The sequence below is a fragment of the Pyxicephalus adspersus genome, chromosome 1 (genome assembly GCF_032062135.1).
Source record: "Pyxicephalus adspersus chromosome 1, UCB_Pads_2.0, whole genome shotgun sequence".
NCBI classification, from domain to species: Eukaryota; Metazoa; Chordata; class Amphibia; order Anura; family Pyxicephalidae; genus Pyxicephalus; species Pyxicephalus adspersus.
Window position 1 is genome coordinate 164,303,359 of NC_092858.1, and position 17,143 is coordinate 164,320,501.

Consider the following 17,143-nt stretch of genomic DNA (forward strand, 5'->3'; position numbering starts at 1 on the left):
AGCTTCTCTACTGTATCCAAACTAAAAGAAAGGTTTTTGCTATATGTACACTTTACTCTTTTTACTGAGGGTTCACCAACAATTGTGCATTTACTATAGATGCATCAGTAAGTACACTAAACAACAAATAACCATTTTGACTATAATGTTGTTATATATGTCCAAAAATAGAGCAATTTCAGTTTGTTGGTGCTCATCAGGACAGAATCTTTGTCATACAGTTGACATTCAAAAATCCGGCCTTCAATAATTTTCCGGCATGGATTTCGGAGCGCATTTTCATATTTCTGGAGGCGCTGTTTATGTTTTGATGGTGCTGTACCCCAGAATCAGATGTTAGGTCTTGCTTTTCCTCCATAAAATGAAGCTGTTCCTGTTGCTGAGGATGCTGTTACTGTCAGTCATGAAGATGATCATCCTGACAGCCTATCTGCTATTTGGCTTCTTTTCGAGGATACAGTAATGAAAAAAATTTGGAGGAACTATTTTGTTTAATTAAACTAAAATTCTGTAAAACTGTTTTATTTAGTTGGTATTCATTAAAATTAAAATTTCATTTTCTTTTCGTTTAGTGTCATTTTATTTAGTGTTATTTCATTTTAATATATACAGCATATATAACCCTCAAAAATCTGAAATTTTCGAAAACCAGCCACACCTCAGGTCCGAAGGTTGCCGGATTTTTGAACCTGTACACTGTACCTCAAGATCATTGTAAAATCAATGAGCTATCACCATTAGCACCTGCACCAAGGCCTGTTTTTTAGACCTTTAGGCTGTTATAGAGCCATATTTCTGCATTGTGACCTATCTGCAAAAATGCTTCTACAGAATTGCTTTGCATACCCAGTCAGAATTGTGGTAAACTCTTAAGGTGTGTTTATGTTAGCTGTAAATTGAACTTACAAGCCCTCAAATGAATAAAGTCATTACTATTTATCTGTGTAGCAACATGACATTGGTAGTTATTATTACTGGTTATTATTGGTTATTGTTAAACTGTATTTATAATGCACCAACATATTATGCAGCGCTGTACAATAAATAGGGGGTGCAAATTACAAACAGATACTGACAGTGAGACTGGAGGAGGAGAGGACCCTGTCCTGAAGAGCTTACAATCTAAGAGGTAAGGGAAGTAGCACACAATAGGAGGGGGGTACAATGGCTCTTCCCCTGGCTGTAAAGAATAGTAAGAATTAGTTCTGTTTAAGCAGTTAGTTCTTCCCTGTTGTATAGTTTTGTTTGTTCCTTGTTTGTTCCTGTATGAGGAAAATGGTGGCAGGAATTGAGATAAGTAACTTGTCTCAGCCATATTTTAGAGAAGGTCATGATAAATATGACACGTCTGGAAAACTGTACTCTAATGGACGCATTCCTTACAGATGAGCTGGGACCCACATCCTCCTGTAAAGTGTACATTGCTTTGTAGTTTATTGGCAAAACATGTCAAAATAAAAAGCATTTTTTAAATATGCAGGGTTAACTCGTCACACAAATTATTTTTATTTTCATTAAAAGATGAAAACAGAAATAGAACATGGTTAATGTGCTAGAGACCAGGAGCTTGAAAAAAGAGCCTATTGATAGGATACAGAGACAACCAATTTTTAGGTTTGACCAAACTCATACCGAATCATGCCATTGTTTTAAAACAAACAGGTGGCATATGTATGCCTGCCTGTTAAAGGGCACAGGAAAAGACTGGTGATAAGGGAATTTTCACAAAAGAGTGAAGAAACTGTTTTTTTTTATTTTAATTGCTTGTAATAATATTCAAGTGATTCATACAGCAAAACCAATCAGTGGTGGATACATTTAATGGTCATAAGTGGCCATCCCCATTTCTTCATGGGATAAAGAACCAGTAGACTGGTCAACTGAACACTCCTTCAGCAGCTGTGTCTTTACACAATTTACCCCTGAGTTCCATGGAGCCCTCTTTCCTATAAAAAATTTCTGTTCTTACTCTGACGTAACTTGTATGGTCACCAAATAATAATGTTCTCAACAAATGCAAAACGCGTCAGGACACAGGCCGTTAACCTGGCCTCTATTTGCTAAATTTACACTTATGTATAGTCTACTGGTCCTTTAACTCATGAAGTAATGGAGATTGCCACTTATGACCATTCAATGTATTCACCACTGATTGTTTTGCTGTATGAGTCACTTGAATTTTAACACAACCAATTACTACTTAAAAAAAAACCCAGTTTCTTATCTCCTTTGTGAAAAATTCTGTATGTTACCAATTAATTGGGGTGGCAGTATTCATGACTAATTAGGAGGAAGATTGGTATTCCTTTTCTATGAATGGTGATATAGGATGTTGTAAGATTGTCTAAATAAGTTTTGAGTGGTCGGTCTTCTCTGCAGGTTGAGAAATACGTTGCTCATGAACAAATAAGTTGGAATGTGTGGAGTGGTGTGGTATAGTACTTGAAGACCTGGAAAAGATGAAGAACTCTCCTGGGAGGTCAGTGGATTAAACAGAGCCATGTAGTTAGGATTCGGGATCCGCCAACCCAGAGTATTATGGCATGTGCTCCTTCCAAGAGTTTATTTCCATTTGTAGAGCTTCGGCATGAGTGGCTTCTGAAGAAAAATGGAGAAAAATTCTGGCTCTGTCCTACCAAATGAATATTTTTTGCTTCTATAAGGCCTGTAGACTCTGCCATAAGGAACAACATGGATTAACATCAAAAGGGTCTACATTTTTTTTTTATAATATTTTAATCATAAAGTATATATCTTGAAAAGCAAAAGGGAATCCATACAAGGGGCAACCAAAAAGGACCCCTATATTGGTAATTAGCTCACATACAAAGCAATGCTTGGTAAATGGCTCAAAAAAGTCTTACAATGAGCCTGGTTTGTTAAAAAATCTCTGAGACTGGAGAAGAGAGACTATCAATGGAATGGTCCGGAAAAAATTGGAATGGATCTGGTCAACAATTGAAAACATTTGCCACTTATTGGCAAATGATTTTTTAAGAAATCCATTCCAGGTTTAATGGGTGACCCAGGTTCTCCCATGATAGTCTATCTTCCCCAGACCTGGAGAGCTTTATTAAACTAGGCCCATGGGGTAAAAGTGATTTACATTATGTTATTGCCTAGGTATATTCCTATGGCAGGCATAAGAAATGTCAGAGCGGCCCTGTAAGAGTAACCTACAAATTTAAAAAGAATTTGCAAAGTTTGGTCATATCATAACTTTTCCACTCTGAAAACAGTCCAGATGTAGACCTAGAAAACAATGCCAATACATTTATAACTTTTTTTCCTAGTATATATCTGAGTTGTTTTATAAGCACGCACAGAGAACAGTGCCACAGGGACCCAAGTTCAGTCCATTAGTATAACAATTCCTGGCTTTCACAGTGACTGGACCTGGTAACTGAAGACCTTTTCATATGCAATGCCAAGGGTTCTGCAAGGGCTTCTGGGAATCACAAGCTGCCAAGATTGGTCATTCTGTAATTTAAAACAATGTTTTTCAATCGTATTTTATTATGGGCCCCTTTATAACAAGAGATAATTGCCAGGTGCCCGCTGGTGCATGTCACCTAATACAAAGTATCCAAAAATTGCACAGGTATTGTCTTTTCACTTTGCTAAATTTATGGATTGTAAAGAGCAATTTAGGTTTTTAAATGATGAATATATATATTTATTCCTAACACAATGCAACATCAGAAATTTATATTATTCGTATTCTCAAACCTAAAGTGAATTTTAGAAAAAAATTAAAAGGTGAATTAGGAAGTTCTGAGGTGAAAGAGCACCTAATGATAACAGGACTTTAAAGGCCACTCACTATACGTATAATAAAATCCACTTTATTGTAAACAATTAAAATTGTATTAAAATCATAAAATCCAGTAAAACTCACATAACAGCAGATCTCTTATTGGGGTGTCCTACAAGAGGTTGCACCCACTCAAATGTCTCTAGGCATTTCGCGGATATATCCGCTTCTTCAGGAGAGTTGAGAGCTATGATTATACCAGAAATATATATATATTCTATATGCCAAAGTACAATAAAAAATATATAATTTAATATACATCCAAAATCATACATATACCTGGTTTTGGTATGTAGCAACCCTGAACAAAAGCTGAAAAAACGAGGTAGGTATCTGGTATAAAAAAAATTTGCAAGGAACTAGGTTTTTGTGGCAACTCTGTTCTGCCAAAAAAACTTGCCCCGTGCTCTTCTGAATTGTGCTTTTCCTGTCCACACTGCCATGTGAATGGGACAAGGCATAAATGCTGGGGTTCATTTAACTCATGGAAAAGTTAAAAGTATTTTTTAAAAGAATCCTGCCTATTAAAGCCTGTCTATCCCTCCACTCTATCACATAATTGTGCAAAAGTTCTTTTATCAATAACTATCCAATAGCCAAAGAGGAGCATTGGAGGACCCAACTAGATCCTGGGCCTGTCACTGATTGGAGAGGGCACACTAGAAGGTGAGTGAGCCGTAAGGTAAACTAATACGCTGTGTGACCGATTGCACGTTGTGTTAAGAGCCCTCCCTGTGGATTTTAGTTTCAAAAGCAAATAGAACTAAAGTGAAGAGCAAAGGAACAAAATTAACAACTGGAAAATTGCTCAGGTCCTCCTTTTGGCAGTTCTAGCTGGGAAGCATAGGAAAGGTAAGCATGTGTCGCCAGTACATGGAGTACATGAAATCATGTTGGTTGCAACAAGACTAGAATATACATTATAGGTCAAGGTCAAGTGCAAGTGATCAGCTACCAGCCCTTAGTACTACAAGAATTTATACAACTGCATCTCCTGCCTGTCCCTTGCCCATTGGCAAATGAAAACTTGGCAAGTAATTATAGAATGTATCATTTTACATTTTGTGGTTTTAAAATTGTCAGAGGAAATCTTTAAATACTTAAGTAGTTAATTTTCCTTGTGCTATTTCCTTATATTTCAAACAAGTCAAGCAAGGGGTACATAATTGCAAAATTTACCATGACATACGAAGAAACACTTGTACAGGACATGGCTTGCTGGAAGCTGCTGAACAAGACAAGTTAATAGGAATTTTGGACACAAATTCATCTGCGCATCACACCATTGGAAATTGGCCACCTAGTGCCATCGGTATTCAGGGCTATCCTGGACACATGGCGGTTCACATTCCTTGCAGAAAATGCAGTATGCAAGCAGTCAGGGCTCTGGGGGAGCTGTCACTCCTCAGCAAATCGTGCTGAGAGCTTCACATAATCTGGATTCATGGAATGTTCATGCTCTATTGACACTTGCCTGGGCTCAGCCAGACAGAAAATCCCAGTAGAAACCTATCTAAGGTGAAAGCAAACTCTTCCTGGCTGCCAGTGAAAGTTCCCCCTACTATGTAACCTAAGTGTCTTGGAAAAGCAACTGAACAAAAGGAGGAAAAATGTCATTTCCCTGCAGTGACTCAATCTCAGGTTTATCTGTTAACCGTTTCCCAACCTGGAGACAAGACACGTCTCTTAAACATGTACACAGGGAAGCAGAGGAAAGCTTCATGGTGCACAAGCCGGACAAAGAAACATATTGTTTTCTCCAATTTTTGCCATTCACTTTTCCTTTCCATTGCTCTGATTAGTTGCTGGGAGCAATACCTGGTACTTCGAGGTATGGAGGGGCATGTCTGACTTGTGATTGGCCCACATAGAAACACAGAGAGGCCTTAGCTATGTGAAAGCTCTAAACAAAGGGGTGGGACTGAAGTGAACCTGTTGCTTTTCCATGCATTAAAACAGAACAACATTTTTATCTTTAGTGTTATTATTAACCAGTATTTATTTAGTGCCAACATTATATGCATAGCTTTACAAAGTCCAGTCATAGCATTAACTGTTCCTCAAAGGGGCTCACAACCTACTGTCTCGATCATAGGCATATGTCATTACCACAGTCTGAGGTCACTTAACCAAACTGCATGTTATTGGTATGTTCGAAGAAACCAGGACTCCCAGGGGAAACACACAGAAAAACACAGGGAGAACATGCAAACCTAGGAGTGTCCTGGCCAGAATTTAAACCTCTGAACTAGCGCTGCAAAGGCAAAAGTGCTAACCACTGAGCCAACCATGCTGCCTGCAAAGTTGTTTTTGTTCTTTGGGTGTCCTCAGGTACTGATACAGCGGATTTCAGAATCTGAACTGTCTAATCATGCTTTAAAGGGTCTGGGCAAGGACAATAGTACCAAACCAGCAGTGGGGTAAAAGAAAGTTGGGTAGATGGGGACAACTTTAGCACTAGAGAAACAAAATAGTATATCACGCCAAAGGTTGGGTCCAGGTTGTTGTCCAGCCGTTCTTCAGAAAATACTTAAGAAGACAACGTCTGGTAAGGTCAGAGAATGTTATATTTGTATCATGAAATTGATAAGAAAACACAGCTTCATGGACAAGACCAAACTTCCCTAGGCAATGAAATACATGGACAGACTAATCTCCTGGTGTGCCTATCTATAGAGTAGGCATGTCCATGGCAGGGAGTGGATCAGAGGGTATAAGAGAAATCACAACTGCATGAAAATGTCCAGATATTCTGTTTGTTTGAGGCTTCTCTGTACAGCAAAAGCTTTATTTCCTCCTCCTGCAGCTCCAGGAAGGATTTGGAGATATACTTGATATAACAATGGCACGAGTAGTATTTGGGCACAATGTACCATTGGGGAAATTTCACTTCCAGTCCCAGAGGTGCAACAGAAAGTAAGTAAATCTATTAAAGTAAGGTGGATTTCTATCCAAAAACAGATGCCCCCATTTAAGATTTGCCCTAACCACTTTTTCTGAAGACATATGTTAGTAATCCTTTTAATTTCTGTCTGGGTGGCAGTGGTCATCATACAAATAGGAAAGGGTGGAGGGGATGTTGAATCCCTTCAATGGATCACTTAATCGGATTTAGATTTGGATTACGCTCAAGGGGAGCAGCATGCTGCTGTGTGGGTGTCAGGTCCTGTAAATCACGGTCAATGTCCAGGTTATGGCCATGACCAGCCATTGTTGTAACCTCTCAATGTGACTTTCTACAAAGTTACAAGGTTGCAGTCTTATGACTGTTGGAAAGGAGATTGGAGAATTGTTCATCTTACCTGCAGCAAGCAGGCTGTTGCTCATCCCATTCTAGACAAAGTCTCTGGAAGCTGAACCTAACATACCTCACCTTGCTCCATCACGGGCACAACAGAAATCAGTTCTTTTACATGTTCGAGATCTTCAGCCATCATGATTTGCCAGATTGGAATGGCGTGACTCTTGCATACGTGCAAAGGGGTTCATTCATCCCTTATACCCAGATATGCCAGGGATGCCATGGAGCTTCAAAAAGGTTGTGAAAAGACAGATACATATGCCTATAGGTCCATTATCATTATTATTTTTCCAAAAGAACTCTTTCATCTTGACAATCACATACACCTTTATGATGGCCCTTGAATTCCTTGGGAGTAGTAGAAATCCATTGGAGAGATTTTCCCTCATGTCCTATTGGGGAAATCTCCTCAATGGACACAGAGAGCAATAAAACCATGACAAAGACTCTAACTCCTTCCAACTTTATCCAAAATAAAATAAATAGTTTTGGATGGAGTTGTTAAGATAATTTTATACTCAATATGAAAGAAATGAATTAAATTAGGCAGAGTTATTACATTCTACTCACCTAAATCCTATAAAACAACCAAATAATGAACATAGTAATGTGCCACTGCCAAGAGTTTCAGCTGGTGACGCCCTGTGCCCACGCGTCTAACTCCTTTCCATCAACACAGACTTATTATTATTGTACCGCACCGCCGCGTCAAGGCAAAAGCCTTCAGCTTCAGAGATTTCAGAGTATGAATCACAGACCTTTGAGGGTCTGTGAATTGTAAGAGGTATTATAAAGGAAGCTTCACAAAAGACAGGAGTAAACAATTCAATGTGTTCTCCACCACCGTCCTTTATATGTTTGCGGTATTATATACTGGGGGATTGGATTAGGGATACTTACAGCTATTTGGGCCTTTGTATTAGTAGATGAATTTGGTCTTTTGATATTGAATGATTAAATATAAAACTGATGCATACGGAGAAATGCACAATGGATGGCAAGTAGCAAAATATTGCAACGTAGGGTAAATGGAACACTAGAAAAAATGCTTACTAAGTCTTAAAAATAGTATATTGAATAATCATCTATACGGTATACACAAATATGAGAAATGCTATATCAAGTGTACGTGAGTTGTGGTTTTGGCCACTATGTCGGAGCATGACACAGTAGTGACGTAGCGGTGGACATGCCATACAACACACCAGGAAGTATCAGGTAGAAGCAGTACCTGTGACTCTGCAACAAAGTGAAGATTGGAATTGTTGCTCACCAGAAATAGGATGCCCCACCTCTGAAAAGGCCAAGTAGCTTCAAATAGTTTCAATACTTTGATTTGATGGCTTAGTACAAGCATGGAGATTAACAAAGTTAGAGTTGAAGTTGAGTAGTTTTTGATATAGTGGGGAAGGACTCACATTTTCGATACAGCCATCCTTGGCAACAACAATGCCACTGGTACAGGAAATTAGGAAAAATCTCTAATATGCACTAAGACAGCAATAAATAATAATGTTTAAGCATATAAGCATATAGAAAGCTAATCCTAATCAACTTTTTATTGCTGTGTTCTTTGCAGATTTCCATTTGCTTCCTTTCTGTTTTATAATAACTTTGTTCTTGGGACAGGAAGTAAGGAAAGATCCAGACGCAAATACAAACCTTAAAGAACTTATGTACTCTGTACAAATCAAAATGTTTGATTAGAGTTACAGCTTCATCTTATTTTTGCATGTTTTACTAGCTTTTACTGGAGATTACAAGTGGCTATTTCAACACATATTATTAAATTGTGCAAGTAAACTGCGGTTGCATGGAAGACCTGACGTGTCCCCTTTAGGACCCTTTAAAGATCATGGCTTGTCCAACTGCAATACATCTAGATAATTGTACAAATGGTCCCACACCAAGGGAGGATCTGATTCCAATGAGTTTATTAAAGTGATAAATTACAGTAAGATATGAGGAATCAGAAGACTGCAATGCTGAATGAGCTGGTAAGTTGAAACATGAAAGATAGGAGGACATGATCCTTTTAGATTGTAAGCTCTTCTGGGCAGGGTCCTCTCCTTCTCCTGTTTCACTGTCTGTGTCTGTCTATCATTTGCAACCCTATTTAATGTACAGCGCTGTGTATTATGTTGGTTCTATATAAATACTGTTTAATAATAATTAACAAAAATTGATATGGAGCAGAAGGTCCTCTGTACCACTATAAACTCACTGGAATCCAAAATTCTTCATTAAATTACGATCCATTATGGACTTTTTTTGATCATCTTTGGGCAAAATGTTGAACGAAAATTGTTCAGGGAAGGTGATTTTTTTTATTAATTAGTTAACAATCATAATAAATTTTAGTAATACAAATTATTTAGCAAACAAGTGGATGATATTGATTACTTGTAGTTGACCAAAAATGTTGATTATTATATTAATAGAAAGTAACATTTTTGTGCCAAGCATAACTGAAAAAGTATTGATGTCCTTTCTTGACATGACTGCATGGATACAATTAATACAACCTATCCCAAAAAGGGGTCTTTCCCAAAAAATAATGCAAAAACATAATTGGGTTTAGGAATGAATGTCATGAATTTGGGCTGCCAACTAATTCATAATAATGGGCTGCCTATCATACATCAGGGTGCATTACAGCAAAATGGTCACAATGAATTCACACTAAGTGCCATTGCGCACAGATATAAACCCTCGAAGTGCATTTATCCTTTCTCTACCCCCTTTTTCCTAAACACAACCCTTTTACTATAAGTACTAATTATTTTGCAATGGTCTTGACAATAAAACAAATGTCTTGCATCTATCAAACAACAACTTAGTGTTAACACACAATATGATACTTTTTATTGAACCCTCTAGATCCATCAGCAGCACTGAGACTTTTTTTAAATTCTAGCCCAGATTTGATACAATTAACTCCAGATTGTGGGCACCAAGATTCAACCATAACTCCTATTCAATTCCATTTGTAGAAGTTTCAGAACAGACTCAATAGTGTTCTATTTTACATTATTTTTTTAGTCTGTGTCATGTTGGCCATTTGAATTGCCTAAACCATTTTTTTTTTGCTTGGGGTCATTAATAATTACAGCGCACAATTATTCTGCTGATTTTGAAGCAATAACTCTCTCATTTAAATAATAGGGCCACCCAGGAACTCATTTACTTGTGCCAATGGTGGAAGGGAGATGCTGAGAAACCTTTTGAAGCTGGCTGCTTTTATGAAAATCCATTCAGCTGTTTCGTATAAACCTGCCAGCTTCACCACAATGGTTCTGTGAGAAGTTATTGTGACACGCAGGGTCGTGTGCTTAGTGTTTGAAAGATGGGCCTTAGGAGACAATGCAATAGGTGCGGCGCAGTACAACGTTCACGGCTAGGTCTGCATTGAGCCGGGAGCTGATTGTTGGGAATCTCATTCCTTCTGTAATAGGGATTTGTTGGGGGTTGTAAAGGTGGTGCAATGGGCATCACTATACAGGGCCACTTAATGGAAGCTAAATTCTAGGCAGATATAATAATCAAAAGAGAATGCATCTCTGTTACCATGAATTGTCTTTGTTATCTGTTATCAATAATACATTATTCAAAGTGTTTTTAATATGCAATCAGTGTAAGTATCCGAATTGGAAACGGTGCCAACTTCTTGGAGTATTGGTGTGTGAAAGGAAGAAGTGCCAAGACCTTATCGCTGTGCTGCTTTTCTTATCACTGCCTAGTCCAAAATGGACTAGACAATGATGAGAAAGGATTGACAGGGCTGGATTTATACTTTTTTCCAGCTTGTACTGCATACCCTTTAGGCTTTTCTACCACCCAATCCAAGCCCGCCATTAAATGCCTATGTATGCTGGGCAGACATTTTTGCTGAGCAGGTTCAGTGTTGGGCTGTGGATCTGCAGAGTGAAAAGTGAACTTTTTACCCTCATTATGGTTTATTCTGTCACTGGTCCCCTATTGTTTCAGTAGCTAAATGATAGGCCCTAAATGGAGGGCTGACTTTATTTATGTCATTGGCTTTAATAATACGTTAATAAAATGTGAAGGAGAACCTCAAAAGCTATTGGTTTTCTATACAATGGCCTCTGACAGGCAGGGGAGTATAAATGCCACCCGTAGTGGTCATGTTACCTAAAGCCACCGCCTAGGTGGCCTTGTTGGAGATCCGGCTTTTGGCAAAAACTGGGTTGAATATTGCTTGCCATAAGATTCACTTTTTTGTACTTTTTTTTCTTAAGAATTCAGGGCCGTCAGGGGATGATCAGTGTCCTCATCCTGTATGGATCCATTGCAGATGGTCCTTAACGATGCAAAGAGAATGCTGTGTAATCTGTATCTTCTTACTGTTAGCGGAGAACACCATGGGGATTTACCCTCACTGTAAGTTCTCAGTTCTCCAAGCTGAATGCCACTGGGCAATAATAATAATACACAGTATTTATATAGCGCCAACATATTACGCAGCGCTTTATAAACTCCATAGTCATGTCACTAGCTGTCCCTCAAAGGGGCTCACAATCTAATGTCCCTACCATAGTCATATGTCATAAATACAATCTAAGGTCCACTTTGTGGGAGAAAGAAAATTAACCAAACTGCATGTTTTTGGAATGTGAGAGGAAACCAGAAAACCCGGAGGAAACCCACACAAACACGGGGAGAACCTGAAAACTCCTTACCATTAATCAACTAGGAAGACTGTGGACATTTTGAAGCCTACAAGAGATATTGCAGGTAAGAGAGGAAGTAAACAAAGCATGATTTTTTAAACATTGGTTGGGGCTCAAATTTTGCCCAATGATGACCTAAAACAATTCACCATGATCACCTCCCTGCCCCCAGCCTGTGGCTGGGCAGTCAATGTTCAGCACTAAAAAGTGAACTTACCTTCCAATCACAGCAGTACAGTGATACCATTTGTAATTCCAAAATGTGTTACAGGAACAGTTTGCAGTCCTAAAGAAAAAGATCTTCAAACCTTTCTGATAGATAATAGATAGATAGATAGATAGATAGATAGATAGATAGATAGACAGATAGATAGATAGACAGATAGATAGAGGGATATATAGATAATAGATATTGTTGGGCTTGTTGTGTATTTGGTTGCGGACAGAGATGTCATGCTCTGCTGCGGCACAGTCCAATTGTCAGTGGTGGATTTGGCAGTGTCTCCTCTTCTCCCCAGGGGGGCTTCGATTCAGAACACCAAGTCCCGGCACTTAGAGATACTCTTAGCATAAAGACAAATTGCTTAGCCCATAATAGACCATTATAATGGGATTTTGTCATGCTGCAGCTCAAATAACTCATTTTCATTCAGAATAACTTGTGCGCGGATTGTCGGCGGTGAGAATTCTCAGAGCATAAAAACTCAATCAAAAGTATGACACCCCCAGAATGCCAATTATTCTTGTCAGAACAAGCCTAGCTACCAGCGCAAGCGGTGTACGGAGGCCCCTGCAATGATAAGGCCAAATACAGAACACCGAGCCGGGATTAAACTGCAGAACTCACAGTTCCAAAAGACATAAGAGCTCATAATGTTTGTAATGAGGACAATCATAGTACATTAAGTGACCCCTTTCCCCCAAAACCACATTGACATTCCCTAATTAATGTACGGCGCTGTGTAATATGTTGACGCTATATAAATACTGTTTGATAAAAATAATAATAATAATTTTTGCAGACACTCAAAGCCATAATTTCCATAGCTAGAACCAATTAACTGGCTTAGCTATTGTCAAAGCTAAGCAACTGAATATGCATAGGAAATATACTGAGGTTAAGTAATGAAACGTGGCTCATTACCCACCACAGTGTGCTGAGTTAAATATTAAGGAGCAAAAGGTTGCTGCAGGAAGATGTTGCATTAAACAGTTCAAGGGAGACTGAAGGACCTTATGTGGTCCATGGGGAGTTTATGGTTCTCTGATGGTGTTTTGGGGATAGTCTCAGCATTGTATTCCCTACTGAATGCCCACCCAAGATAACTTTATGCCATTATTTTTGGTGGCGTGGGGGATGGAATTGGGAGTTACATTTATTCCTCTTCAGAGATCTAAGATTGTGAATCTTATTCATAGATCCTCGATTAGCAAATTTTTTAAGAGATGGGCTACAAAATATGATCCTGATGGCATTGAACCCCAGTAAACTGACATTGATTTTCCCCTGCAACACCAGACATTTGTTAGAGAGAGAAAATGTTGCACACTTGTTGGTTCTTCACTTATACTGAAACCTTTCTGGGATAAGGTATAGGAAAACACACAGAAGTTTACTGATTGGCATGACCCAGAGGACTTGCCCTTTCATTTTTCTTCACTATAACGATCACCAAATGAAATCATATAAACTTTCAGTGATTAGGCATATGATCAATGCAGCTAGGTCATATGTTCCTCTGCTGTGAAGAAACTCAATTTTGCCTACAGTAGGTTTAAATAAAGTAAGTGAAATGAAATGTGCCTATAGAGGACCTTACATCTTCCATTAATTCATTATTACTATTATTAATATTATATATGATAAACAGTATTTATATATCACCAACATATTACGCAGCTCTGTACATTAAATAGGGATTGCAAATGATACATAAATGCCAAGACAAAACATGCAATAAATAGACAATGTATTGCAAGAGGATATGTGATTAGGGCTAGGTTTTAAACAATTTTTGTGGTACAGATTTAGCCGTCAATTGAACGTTAGTTAATACAATCTTGTATTTAATGATCACATAAAAGGGACCGTCATCTCAATTCCAACGCATTTCATCAATTGGCTTCCTCAGGGGATCCTTAGAGACTTTAAATTTTAGTAATTGATTGTATAGGTTGTGAGAGGAGCAATAATTTTTGCATATAAGGTTATGACTGGGGGTTAATAACTGCTATAGCTGCTATAATTTTTCAAGGAGAGTGGTAAGGAGATGAAAAGAAGTGTTATCCTGATTTTGTTCTTGTGGGTATTTCTGTCAGAAGCTAGCAGGATCCTTGGTCATTTATACCCACAAGAACAAAATCAGGACAATACTTTTTTCCATCTCCTTGAAAACTTATAGCAGCATATTCTGTATTTGTTATTTTTCATGTATCTATCTCGCATTTTATGCTTTATTGAAAAATGTAACCCTTAATAAAAAATATAAAAGAATAGCTTTTTAAAAAACTGCTTAGCGTACATTATAAAGAAGATTGTGAACAGGCAGGTAGGTTTGTTTAATTGCAGAAGGAACATTGCTTGTCTAGATTGCAGTATCAAATCTGTCTGCTCACAATTGTGTATTTTTTATGTATATTCCAACTGTAATATGCCTCTTGTATTAGGGCCTGTTACCATGTTTTAGCAAATTTGCACAATAACGCACCATGCACATGTGGTGCCTGTGTTACAATAAACTGCAGTACACCAAAGCGCAATATATACTTTGTGGCTGTTGTGCTACAAGAAATTGAAGCAGAGCCTATTTTTTTGAGTATTGGAGTGTATTACAGCCCATTTAAGCAGGGTGCTATGTTTAAATTTTCTATAGTTTCATCATTTTTGTCTGATGCTTACCAATTCTTTAAAATGCATCTAAAGCCAATTTTTGTGCACTGGTGACCAATATTACTTTAGAAATGGTTTAAAGTGATCTTCCATCTTAAATTTGGCTAAAGATTTATCAAAACCATAGGTGCTACAGTTGAGCAGCAAGATAATAAAATAGAGACGTGTTCATGCATAGAGTTTCTTCTGACACAAGAATGCTGATGCCAGGGGTTGAAATGGAGACATTCAATGCCACTCAGCGGGCCTGTTAAAAACAAGAGAATGGAGCATGGTATAAAGATAAACAACTATACCAGTATTTTTTTGAAGAATACAAGAACAAGAAACATACAGGACTTTAACGGCAGTGGATTTATAAAAAATTGTCATATGCCTATTATTTCCCTCATTAAGACATTTGGTGTCACAGAGGATGGCAGTTCTACTTACAATTTAAGTGCAAATCCATTTATGGATGGAATCATATGATTGAGTTTAGTTTTTGGAGATAATTATTTATTATCACTTCATATTAGTGTGAGTATTACCAAAAATATCTGGAGAAATACTGAATATGGTTGGAGAACATATATGGGATACCGCCATCTCTTTGTGTTGTGATTTTAATTCTGCCTTTTGTCTACCTTCATACCAAGAGAGTAAGCATATCGGTGAATGCAACATCCTTTGTGCTGATACACCTACTAGCTGTACCAAATACATCCCAGAGGAAGCGGACACAGTCTGCAAAACGCGTCGGATGATCTCATCATATGTAATGTGTGCAATGTATCTAGCCCATGTATGCTAACAATGTTGATTAACTCTTTCTGAAACTTGGTATAAGGGCAGAGGCATGCACATTTTTTAACTGTTGTTTCTTAATGAAGGAAATAAAAGGTATATGACAATTTTTTATAAATCAACTGCCGTTAAAGTCCCGTATGTTTCTTGTTCTTGTATTCTTCAATCTATATTTGTGATGTTGGCAGGATTACAAATGTTAGAAGACCGAACAATATTTTAATAATATAAAATAACAGTATTTAGTATGGATGGTAGGGCCATATAATGCATGATTTAAAATGTCAGGCCAGATACAGGACCATGCATCAGACCCGAAAGAGGGACAACTAAGATGGAATGACGTACAGAGGGCAATGGATCCAAGGGACTGTCTCTCCAAGCAAAGGACTTTGCATATGAGCACCTATGACATTCAAACACATTTCTGAGCCCAAAATTTCAGATATAGAGACCGACAGCTTTGTAGACCTTGATAGACATCTTCTCATTGATATGTGGGAAAGACCGCTTCTTCAAACGCCAAGCTTGAATTGCATTCAGCTTTATTGTCTGGAGACGTAAGCATGAACTGAGAAACACTCGAGCGTTTGAACTTGCGGAGAGCACTTTGGAGACAGGCCTTGACTTGTGGCTGTTTTGTTGCATTTTCTATTGGATCTCTCTGCCCCCCGGCAAGCACTCCAAGTTGATCAATGTGGCACTGGGTAAGGGCCCCAAAAAGGGCCTTTTGTAAGGGCCAGCAGCCCGCCTGTGTGTCGGAGCAATTTGTGGCCTGTGAAATACGCAGGATACATTGTTAAAAATCTGAATTGCCGGCCGATTAATTAGCTCTGAATCACGTTACAAAGTCATTGTTCTGGAGATGGACGGGATGATTAATGAGAGCTGGCTATTTAAAACAAGAGGCTCCCTCTCACACGGGGTCGGCCTATTATTCCCTATCTTCTCCTGTGTGTTCTCCCAGTGTTCTCACTGCCTGGAGACTTCATCGTTTTGTAGAAGAGTTTTCGTCAGACGTGACCTTTGGGAACCAAAGAAGCAGCTGGAGTTTAGCGGTACAAAGAGGAACCAGGAACTGGTGCGCTTCTTGTTACACAAATAAATATCCTCATTTTAGCAAGAATGAGATCTGTTTCCTGTGTATAAGTGCCAGGCTGTACAAACGTTCACAATGGAGAAAACTTCAGGAAAGTTTGTACCTGCTGGGATCTTTATTAGAGGCCTTGTGTGGCTTTGCAACATCTGAGCAAATGGGATTTTCCATTAAAATGTATTTTTAAGTAGAAAACATGGACAAATGTGGCACAAGAAATATAAAAAAGGAAAATATACTGAAAAATAACATCAGTAATCAGGATATATTTGTGATAATGACTTCCTCACTCATATAACCTCATCGCACACACGGCTCCAAGATTTCTCTAGAGCTGCCCCCACTCTCTGGAATGGTCTTCCTCATCCTATTTGGCTTCCTACTACTTTCTGCTCATTTAAAAGAGCATTCAAAACCCATTTTGTCACACCTGCCTACCCTTCTTCTGTTTCTTAAAACCCTCACTACTTTCCACCATTCCATATCTCTTCTCCTATTACTTCCTCCACCTCCTCGATTGTAAGCTCTTCTGGGCAGAGTCCCCTCCTCCTCCTGTGTCACTGTC